Source organism: Bubalus bubalis, chromosome 8, assembly GCF_019923935.1.
Source record: "Bubalus bubalis isolate 160015118507 breed Murrah chromosome 8, NDDB_SH_1, whole genome shotgun sequence".
In the NCBI taxonomy this organism is placed as follows: domain Eukaryota; kingdom Metazoa; phylum Chordata; class Mammalia; order Artiodactyla; family Bovidae; genus Bubalus; species Bubalus bubalis.
In genome coordinates, this window is record NC_059164.1 from 88,553,289 (window position 1) to 88,564,727 (window position 11,439).

The following is an 11,439-nucleotide window of genomic DNA, read 5'->3' on the forward strand; positions in this document are numbered from 1 at the left end:
GCCATCCAGACCTATCATTTCTCCTCACCTACCAAGCAGCCACACAGTGGTTACTAATGCAAATTCTCAGGTCTTTAATAGTAGGACACAGCATCAGGGACCTTGTGTATACATCCTGAAATATACAAAGTAACTGATACTCTATCACATCTCAACCCAGGTCACATTGTCCCTGGTTTATGGTGAGAGAGCTCAAGGCCATGAAACAGATTTTGCACTTTGGGAAATTCATCTCTATAGTGTCTCTTTCTGGATGGCACTCAAAAAAAAAAAAAAAAGTCTATAGTTTGCTAAATAAATTATTTTGGAGATATAGCCTATGGGAAAATGTGTATAAAATTAGATAAATAACTAATTAAAATATATATACCCTATCAGGTGTAAGATGGATGAGAAGTTTTGTAGCACAGGGAGCCCAATCTAGCCCTCAGTGATGACCTGGAGGGATGGGACAGGGGAGGAGGGAAGTGCCAGAGGGAGGGGATATATGTATAATTATGGCTATATGCATTGTTGTATGACAGAAACCAATGCAACCTTGTAAAAAATTTTTTTTAATTTTATAAAAACATTGAAAAAATAAAAACTCCCCTGGGATAATATTTTTAGTTGAGTTGTCTGTATGTATTCTGTAATTTTAGGATTGAATGTTTCTTTTTACATTCCAAATTTCACAAAACACGGTAAACTATAGATAGTGGCTATGCCTCTGTATTTTTCAAACTATTTCAGAAATAATGCCATGCTGGGGTTCTCAATCTGCTTATCTGGCATCACTCCAGAGCTTCCCTGGGACACCTGAAAGTATAGGGAGTGGGGATGACAAGAAAGGAGCATTCTCTTGTCACAGCTACTAGGAGATATTACTGGTATCTAGGTCCTAAGGGGTCAGGTGTACTACACACACTGCAATATTGGGAAAGTCACACACAGCAAAGAACAAAGAACTGTCTTGTCCTAAACGCCAATTCTATTTCTGTAGAGAAACAGTGCTCCTAGTCGCTTATGATGTAAGGACTGCTGGAGACCTTCTGAGATTACGATTTAAAACAAAAAGACACTAGGGGTTTAGGTGCATTTACTGCAGCTAGATCAGGAAATGGTATGACTAGTTTAAGTTTCCATTTCTGTATCATTGTATATAACTGTATGTTTGTGACGGGGTGGGGTGGGCTGGCTTTGTGTGAATTTCTTTACTCTCCAAAAGACTCTAACAGTAAAAATTAGTTTTTCTCATTTTTCAGTGACGAGACTGATGACATAGTCCTTGGGTCTGGAGGAAATGAAAATCTTGTAAACTTTCTAGCTAGCTTTTTAAATTGTATTTATTTGTTAATTGGAGGACAATTGCTTTACAATGTTGTGTTGGTTTCTGCCTTACAACAACACAAATCAGCCATAATTATAGATATATCCCTTCCCTCCTGAGCCTACCTCCCCTCCACCCAACCCACCCTTCATGGTCATCACAGTGTCAGGCTGGGCTGCCTGTGTTACACAGTAACCTCTCATTACCTGTTTTACACCTGATACTGTATATACGCCAATGCTACTTTCTCAGTTTGTCCCACCCTCCCTCCCCAACTGTCCGCAGGTCCATTCTCTAATAGGTTCATCAGTACCATTTTTCTAGATTCCATATCTATGTGTTAATATACGATATTTGTTTTTCTCTTTCTGACTGACTTCACTCTATTCTAGGTTCATCTACCTCAGTACAGCTTTTGATAAAGCGGCCAAATCAGATAACTTGACCACAGGAAATTGCAGCCCTGCAAGCAAAGTCACGGTTCTAACTCAGCTTCATCCGAGTCAGTCATTCTGTGTTTCTCATTATTCACAGAACACTTCTTTCCACTCGACTTAATCCTCCAGAGGTGACAGTTTAGGGGAAACCTCTGAACACCCATGCATTTTCTCAGCCAGATTACAAAGTCCAGCATTATATGCACACTTTGCGATGTAGAAATAGGTCACCGTACAAATAGGGGCTGATCAGATATCAGAGGGAGCTGACCATTGAAACAAAGGCATTCATTCCAGGACCGCTGCAGCTGCATCTCACAGGCCTACCCTACACAAAGACTCTTCAGCAAAAACCCTTTATGAGTGAGGTTTGAACAATCACACAATCAGTGGGCATGACAACATCCCATCTTTTTTTTAAACTCGGTGACCAAAGATCAGTTCCAACCAGTGAACTTTCTAATTGTTGCAAATGCCCTGTATATGCCTGGCTTGTCCTGCCCACAGGTTTTCAGGAGATAAAAGTTAAGTCAGAAACAAAGTTTTATGGAAGTCAATGAAGCCTTTTTAAGAAACATGAGTGAGATTTTTTCATCTCTTTCCAACAGAAAAAAAAGAAAAAGTTAAATTTCTGTCCAGCAATCTCAAAATCAGCAAGACAAAGAAAAATATTCCATCCCCCAAACCTAACAAAAGGCCCATTTACTCTCTGACACCCTGGGTGGACTTTCAAGCACACTTCTCCAACAATCACTGTATTATGCCCATAGAATAATGCCAACCTGTGATGTGGGGTTTGTGCAATCAATTTGGAATTCAGAGTAAACCAAAACCAAATGCTACCCCAATACCAAGTCATTAAGGCTAAGCCAAACATAGGGAAACAAACCAAAAATAAGTCTTCTTTCCAGGAGTAGAAATTGTTGCTGTTGTTTTTCAGTTGCTAAATCGTGTCCCACTGTTTGTGACCCCATGGATGGCAGCACACCCGGCTTCCCTGTCCTTCCCATTCTCATGAAGCTTGCTCAAACTCATGTCCATCGAGTTGGTGCTGCCATCCAGCCATCTCATCCTTTGTCGCCCCTTTCTACTCTTGCCCTCAATCTTTCCCAGCATCAGGGTCCTTTCCAATGAGTCAGCTCTTCGCATCAGGTGGCCAAAGTAGTGAAGGCAGAATTAAAAGTTAATATAAGGGAATTCTGCCCACAGGACAAGAACATATTTTCAAAATGAAAGAAAACATGACCCACATGACTTTCAGCGCTGTAAGTGTGATTCTTGATGTCCTTCCTGTTCATACATGGACAATTCACAAAAGAACGTATTTGTCGTCACAAACTGTTCTTAATAGCTTTGGGCTTCTCATGTAGCTCAGTTGGTAAAGAATCTGCCTGCAATTCTGGAGACCTGGGTTCTATTCCTCGGTTGGGAAGATCCCCTGGAGAAGGAAATGGCAACCCACTCCAGTATTCTTGCCTGGAGAATTCCGTGGACAGAGGAGCCTGGCAGACTACAGTCCATGGGATCACATGAGTCGGACATGACTTAGCACTTTCTTTCGTAATAGCTTTAAACCTGAATCATGAAATGTCCATGTGATAGAAGCAAGCTTTAGAGAGTTTGTAAATGTATCTACATGTTTAGAACATGTTTTTAAACAAAACCATGGGTGTGTTTTTGAATGACTAAAGCACATAATCATACCTCCCAACATAACTTCCCCATTATTGAAATGCCTCCTGATTTAGGTCACTGTTCCACTGCCTCAAAAGTATTGGTGATCAGAGCCTACTCTTCTCAGTGAACAGAATTAGAAACAATAACAAAATCAGGAATAAAAGTCATTAGTGTAAGAAGGATAAGAAAAATATGACTATGGTATTTTCATGAACTCCTTTGAAAGCGTCCCTCATAACTATCCCAATTTATTCTAGACACCCCAAATGTCCTCTCCTCTCTCTTTCTCTCACTCTTTTTCTCTCTCCCTTTCTTTTTCTCTTCAGAGATACTGTTCCCTTAAATTTCCAAATTCTGTCTGTAGCAAACTTTCCAATTTTATCAAGTTCATCATATTTTATTTGATTAGGGAAAAGAAATCCTAATAGACCTAAGTGTCTAAACACAGTATCAATTAAAAGACAAATAAAAGGAATAAAATTACAAAAGTTACCCCTTCCCAAGTGGTAGAGTGGTAAAGAATCCACCTGCCAATGCAGGAGCCACTAGAGACCCAGGTTCTATCCCTGGGTTGGGAAAATTCCCTGGAGGAGGAAATGGCAACCTGCTCCAGGATTTCTGACTGGAATATTCCATGGACAGAAGAGCCTGACAGACTACAGTCATAGGGTCACAAAGAGTTGGACACAACCCAGCACACACACTACACACACACAAACACACCCATACTTAAATTTGGTGTAAATATCTAAAGAGTAAAACAAACCAGTCACATCTCTGTCTATATAGCAAGGCATTCAACTCAGAAGGTTTCTATGGATTTCACAGAATGTATTTCATATGAATTATTTATATCTCCTAAAACTTGAAGAAAAATATTTAATTCAGTTTGTGGAATTGACAGCAGTTGAAGTAATAGGAAATGAAAATGTCATTTAACAGTTATGCAATTGATTAAAGTATTACTGGTTCAAGAGAATGATCACTTTGAGATTGATTACCATACTATTTTGTAAAATCAATCTTTAAATTCTGAGCACTGGAGCCAAAAGATTGCTAATTCTCTGTAAGTTTATAAATGCAATGGACAATTATTGATTTAACACCAGAGGAATCAAAGTGTTTCCTTTGATCTTTGTAGGAATCAAAGATCTCATAACTTGATAACAATGATCTCCTACTTATACCAATATGATTTCTCCAATTAATGACTAATTATCCTATTTCATATTGCAATATTTGGGGTGAAAGTGTGGAAACACAATTCAGTGAATAAAATGAAAAATCAAGACTCAGAATTGTGAGGCTGTTATGTTAAATATAAAAGGAAGTCAGTTTTCTAATCACAATGATAAGTAGTCCCCCATGAACCACAGAAGGGCAGTCTCACATTGATGAAGTGATTTTACCTACATATAACCAAAACCCTTTGTAGATGAACAGCAATTTGTTTCATACAAACTCTGGTCTCATACTTGCCTTTGCTTTCGGCATGCCAGGCTTCTTGGTCCTTCTTGGTTCCTGGGCTTGCTCTGTCTGTGTCTGTGTGTGTGTGTGTGTGTGTGTGTGTGTGTGTGTGTGAGCCCACACACACACTCAGTTGCTCAGTGGTGTCCAACTCTTTGCAACTCCATGGACTGTAGCCTGCCAGGCTCCTCTGTTCTTGGGATTTTTCAGGCCAGAATACTGGAGTGGGTTGCCATTTCCTACACCTGGAACATACCTGGAACATACCAGGAACATACCTGGGTATGTTCCCCACCCAGGTATCAAACCCATGTGTCTCCTGCATTGGCAGGCAGATTCCTTACCACTAGCACCACCTGGAAAGCCTGTCTGTGTCCATACAGAGCCTTAATGCACTTCCTTCTTCTCCCTGAGCTTTTCGCCAAGGGAATTTTCTCTGACACCATCACTAGTCAGGATCCCCTATCACAAACTGTCAGAGAACTTTTCTTCCTGAACTTTTCTTTTTCAGCACTACTCACATTTTCACTAAATACTCAATAGAGGGAATAATCTATGTGTAGGGAATAACCTTATGTTTAGACACTGCACATTATGTAAACTCCAAAAGGGACTGAATTGTATCCAAATCACATACTATTCTGTCCCTGGCATTTAGTATAGTGTCTAGCATGTAAGGGTTTTCAATTACCAATAACTGTGCCACAGATAAACATCATTGGCTATGATGCTGCCACTGCACAAAGTCAGCGACAGATGTTTAACTGAATGAATGGAGTCAATGACTGAAGGCATAAAATGTGCAAGGAACTCAAGTGGATTTTAGGATACCTGGACTTAATAACTTTGAGATAGAGAGGTTTGAAGAGTCCGTTGTAGCACCAGTCTTTATAATTTGTCTAGAACATATATATCTATCTATATAGATAGATAGACATACCACGCATATGGCCATATATATTTACATCATTTGATTAGTGTTGGACACAGTTACATGAAAACGATATTTTCATGTTTTTTTTTTCCCTATGTCACTGCTTCTTAACCACAGTCATGGTATTCCATCTGTATTTTTGCTAAACTGTGTTTTCTGAGAGTTCTTTCATTTAAAGATTTGTTTATTGTTTCATTGAGAAAGTAGTTACTGAACATTAACTGTCTCCTATCTTAATCAAGAGTATTTTACAGATTGCTGCGAGCCCACTGGTTAAGTTGAAAAGAATTATTATTTATAATCCCTGGAAGGAAGTCTTCTATCTATTCTTAGAATTATTAAACTAAGTCAATATTCAACCAGGGTCAAATTATGTGACTTTCTGTAACTCGGTTAACTTCTCAGAAAATCAGTCTTGTACATACACAGAAAGAGCTGAGTAATTAATACTCTAAGACTTTGAGATCACTTTAAGCGCTGAAGTAATGTAATTTCAATCTATTATAGGTACCACACTGATTGCTTTGAATTCAAAAACTAACATTAAAAGTATCAAAGCAAACTGGGGTTCAGCAAATACTTCTCATTTGTTTTCACTAAAAGACAGGGACCAAGAAATATAGCACATATTTTCTTACTCCCAAGAAACAAGGAGAGAACACTCATAAAACATGAGTTTGAAATTATAGAAACTTGTAATGTTTTTCCTTCCTCTTTCTTTATGAGAAGGGTTAGCCATAATCAGGTACACTGGGAATATGCTGCCCAGAAAGAGAACAGAGAAAGCCAAACTCACAAAGTAATCAAAGAGTACTTTAAAATGTAAGATGAATTCAAATTACCAGGGAGAAACCTCCACCTATTATCTTGGAGATTCCTTGAAGACTGGGAAAAGTCCATCTATTTTAAAAATCATGGCGAAGGGTCAGAGAATAAAATTTCTTGATAGAAATATCTTAAGCATTTCTCAGAGGAATCAGGCTCCTATCAAAAAATGTTTAGTTCAGGACCGGTGTGAATGTGGGGAGAGGAAGCTCCTATTTCCCACTGCTAATATACATATTGCCAAATTCAGACTTAAATTGAAGAAAGTAGGGAAAACCACTAGACCATTTAGGTATGACCTAAATCAAATCCCTTATGATTATACAGTAGAAGTGAGAAATAGAATTAAGGGACTAGATCTGATAGACTGCCTGATGAACTATGGACGGAGGTTTGTGACATTGTAAAGGAGACAGGGATCAAGACCATCCCCATGGAAAAGAAATGCAAAAAAGCAAAATGGCTGTCTGGGGAGGCCTTACAAATAGCTGTGAAAAGAAGAGAAGCCAAAAGCAAAGGAGAAAAGGAAAGATATAAACATCTGAATGCAGAGTTCCAAAGAATAGCAAGGAGAGATAAGAAAGCCTTCCTCAGCCATCAATGCAAAGACATAGACGAAAAAAACAGAATGGTAAAGACCAGAGATCTCTTCAAGAAAATTAGAGATACCAAGGGAACATTTCATGCAAAGATAGGCTCAATAAAGGACAGAAATGGTATTGACCTAACAGAAGCAGAAGATATTAAGAAGAGATGGCAAGAATACACAGAAGAACTGTACAAAAAAGATCTTCATGACCAAAATAATCACAATGGTGTGATCACTGACCTAGAGCCAGACATCCTGGAATGTGAAGTCAAGTGGGCCTTAGAAAGCATCACTACGAACAAAGCTAGTGGAGGTGGTGGAATTCCATTTGAGCTATTTCAAATCCTGAAAGATGATGCTGTAAAAGTGCTGCACTCAATATGCCAGCAAATTTGGAAAACTCAGCAGTGGCCACAGGACTGCAAAAGGTCAATTTTCATTCCAACCCCAAAGAAAGGCAATGCCAAAGAATGCTCAAACTACCACACAATTACACCCATCTCACACGCCAGTAAAGTAATGCTTAAAATTCTCCAATGCTTAAAATTCTTCAGCAGTACGTGAACTATGAACTTCCAGATGTTCAAGCTGGTTTTAGAAAAGGCAGAGGAACCAGAGATCAAAGTGCCAACATCCACTGGATCATCGAAAAAGCAAGAGAGTTCCAGAAAAACATCTATTTCTGCTTCATTGACTATGGCAAAGCCTTTGACTGTGTGGATCACAATAAACTGTGGAAAATTCTGAAAGAGATAGGAATACCAGACCACCTGACCTGCCTCTTGAGAAACCTGTATGCAGGTCAGGAAGCAACAGTTAGAACTGGACATGGAACAACAGACTGGTTCCAAATAGGAAAAGGAATACGTCAAGGCTGTCTATTGTCTCCCTGCTTATTTAACTTATATGCAGAGTACATCATGAGAAACACTGGGCTGGAAAAAGCACAAGCTGGAATCAAGATTGCCGGGAGAAATATCAATAACCTCAGATAAGCAGATGACACCACCCTTGTGGCAGAAAGTGAAGAGGAAATAAAAAGCCTCTTGATGAAAGTGAAAGAGGATGGTGAAAAAGTTGGCTTAAAACTCAACATTCAGAAAACAAAGATCATGGCATCTGGTCCTATCACTTCATGGCAAATAGATGGGGAAACAGTGGCAGACTTTATTTTTCTGGGCTCCAAAATCACTGCAGATGGTGATTGCAGCCATGAAATTAAAAGACGCTTACTCCTTGGAAGGAGGGTTATGACCAACCTAGATAGCATATTCAAAAGCAGAGACATTACTTTGACAACAAAGGTTCGTCTAGTCAAGGCTATGGTTTTTCCAGTAGTCATGTATAGATGTGAGAGTTGGATGGTGAAGAAAGCTGAGCACTGAAGAACAGATGCTTTTGAACTGTGGTGTTGGAGAAGACTCTTGAGAGTCCATTGGACTGCAAGGAGATTCAACCAGTCCATTCTAAAGGAGATCAGTCCTGGGTGTTCTTTGGAAGGAATGATGCTAAAGCTGAAACTCCAGTACTTTGGCCACCTCATGCGAAGAGTTGACTCATTGGTAAAGACTCTGATGCTGGGAGGGATTGGAGGCAGGAAGAGAAGGGGACAACAGAGGATGAGATGGCTAGATGGCATCACCGACTCGATGAACATGAGTTTGAGTCAACTCCGGAAGTTGGTGATGGACAGGGAGGCCTGGCATGCTGCAATTCATGGGGTTGCAAAGAATCAGACACGACTGAGCGACTGAACTGAACTGAATGTACATATTGTATTAATATGAGAGTATGGGGAAGAGGGGCTTCCCTGGTGGCTCAGTGATAAAGAATACTCCTGCCAATGCAGGAGATGTGGCTTTGATCCCTGGGTTGGGAAGATCCCCGGAGAAAGAAATGGCAACCCACTCCAGCATTTCTGCCAGGTAAATCCCATGTACAGAGGAGCCTGGCAGGCTACAGTCCATAGGGTCGCAAAAGAGCCGGACACAACTTAGGGACTGAACAACAACATGGGGGAGGGGGAGGGGGAGGGGGAGGGCAAGGCCTCTCACGTGAACACAAAATATTTTGAATGCCAAAATCATAAAGCTAATACCCTTTAATAATATGTTTTAAACACAAATTTTCACCAGGATTTTCCATGAGGCTTCTGTTCACACATAGTATAGGAACCTAACGGGACTGTTTATTTGTTCTTCAGTCACAGGCCAGGATGCCTTCCTCTATTCCTCTGTTATCTCTCTCCTCCTGAAGTGTTCACTTCTCCCACTGCTTTTCATCAGCTCCTTCTGAAAGCCTACCCCTCCAGTCAAAGCCTACCCCTCCAGTCATCCTATAGAGTCATTCATGATTTCCTCTCATCTGAGGCATTCTCTCTCAATTATCCTAGAACTTTACACCTTTCTAAAGGCAATGGCACCCCACTCCAGTACTCTTGCCTGGAAAATCCCATGGGCAGAGGAGCCTGGTAGGCTGCAGTCCATGGGGTCGCAAAGAGCCGGACACAACTGAGCAACTTCACTTTCACTTCTCACTTTCATGCATTGGAGAAGGAAATGGCAACCCACTCCAGTGTTCTTGCCTGGAGAATCCCAGGGATGGGGAGCCTGGTAGGTTGCCGTCTATGGGGTCGCACAGAATCAGACACGACTGAAGCGACTTAGCAGCAGCAGCAGCAACCAGTCCCAGCAGATATCATATCTGTTTATATATGTGTCTTATTCCTTTCTTCTCAGCCCACCCCTACCTGTTTTTATAAGGTCTGACACTAAGTTTTATTTATGTTAATTTATTGCAGATTATAGCACAGAATCTTTTCTATACCACATGCTCGATCAGTTTCTTGATTTATTGTTGTTGTTGTTCAGTCACTAAGTCATGTCCGACCCTTTGCAACCCCCTGGACTGCAGCATGCCAGGCTTCCCTGTCCTTCACCATCTCCAGGAGTCTGCTCAAACTCATGTCTGTGGAGTTGGTGATGTCATACTACCATCTCATCCTCTGTCGTCCCCTTCTCCTCCTGCCTTCAATCTTTTCAGGCATCAGGTCTTTTCCAGTGAGTCGGTTCTTCAACTAAATATCATGAGACATACTGTGGAATGATAATTGTTGATCTGCTCAGCAGCCAAAACCCAGTTCAGGCATCCTCATTTCCAAAGACCTATTACAGGGATCTGTAAGAGGAACAATGGTGCCTTGTTTTTATTCTTCCTCAAAATCTTTTAAATACAGACAGTAGGGGGGAAAATCCCTTTGAAGAGTCCTGGACTGGGGAAAAGGAGATATTCTGGGCACTATCATTTAGTTAATCTGGGTTTCATGCAGAAAATGAGTGGACTGAATTAAGTACTTTTAATTTTACTAGCAGTAAAGTTGAATGATTTAAATAGCATTTAGTCAGGAAGAAAAAATGTGCTACTCGGTTATATTAAATAGTACAGAAACTGACAAGCAGAAAACACACAGGGCAGTTTCCAGCCAGAAAGCTGGCTTCCCCTATATGACTTTTCTGAGGACGGCAACATGACAATCACACTGAGTCACTCAGGTCACTGCCTCTGCCATCTGACTAGGGATGTGTCCCACATGGCAGGCATCTTACACAACTGCTTTTACTTGAACTCCTTCAGGCATTCATATAATTCAAATGAAGAGGACTAGTGTTTTTTTGTTGGGAGTTTACAGAATACCAATTTAAAGGCAATACTTGAATATTTAAGTGATTTAATCAAGATGTATAAATATTTTATTATTCCACCATACTGTAATTTATTAAAGAAATTAAGCCACACAGATTTAACCAAGTTCATTTTTTAAAAGGGGAAAAATAAGAATTCAAAGTGCTTCACATAGAATTCATAGTGCTTCAGAGGTCAGTGTTTAGAGGAAATAGATGACAAATGCATTGTTTTTTCATCTTTGGTTCCACTCATAATTCCTCATGGGAAAACCTGTAGCTCTATATGCTGGATAAGAGGTAAATTTTTTTTTAAAGATAGTTTCTTCCTACTCTGCTATTTATTCATATTTTATAAATATTTGGATGTAATTTGCATCTCTATCTGAATATTAAAAATACTTTTTTGAAACATATAATATAGTTTTATGAATCATACATATAAATAGTACTGTTAGGAAAACTTCTTTGTAACATAATGGTTTCCAATCTTAAAGCAAAATAGTCAACTGAGTGAAAGT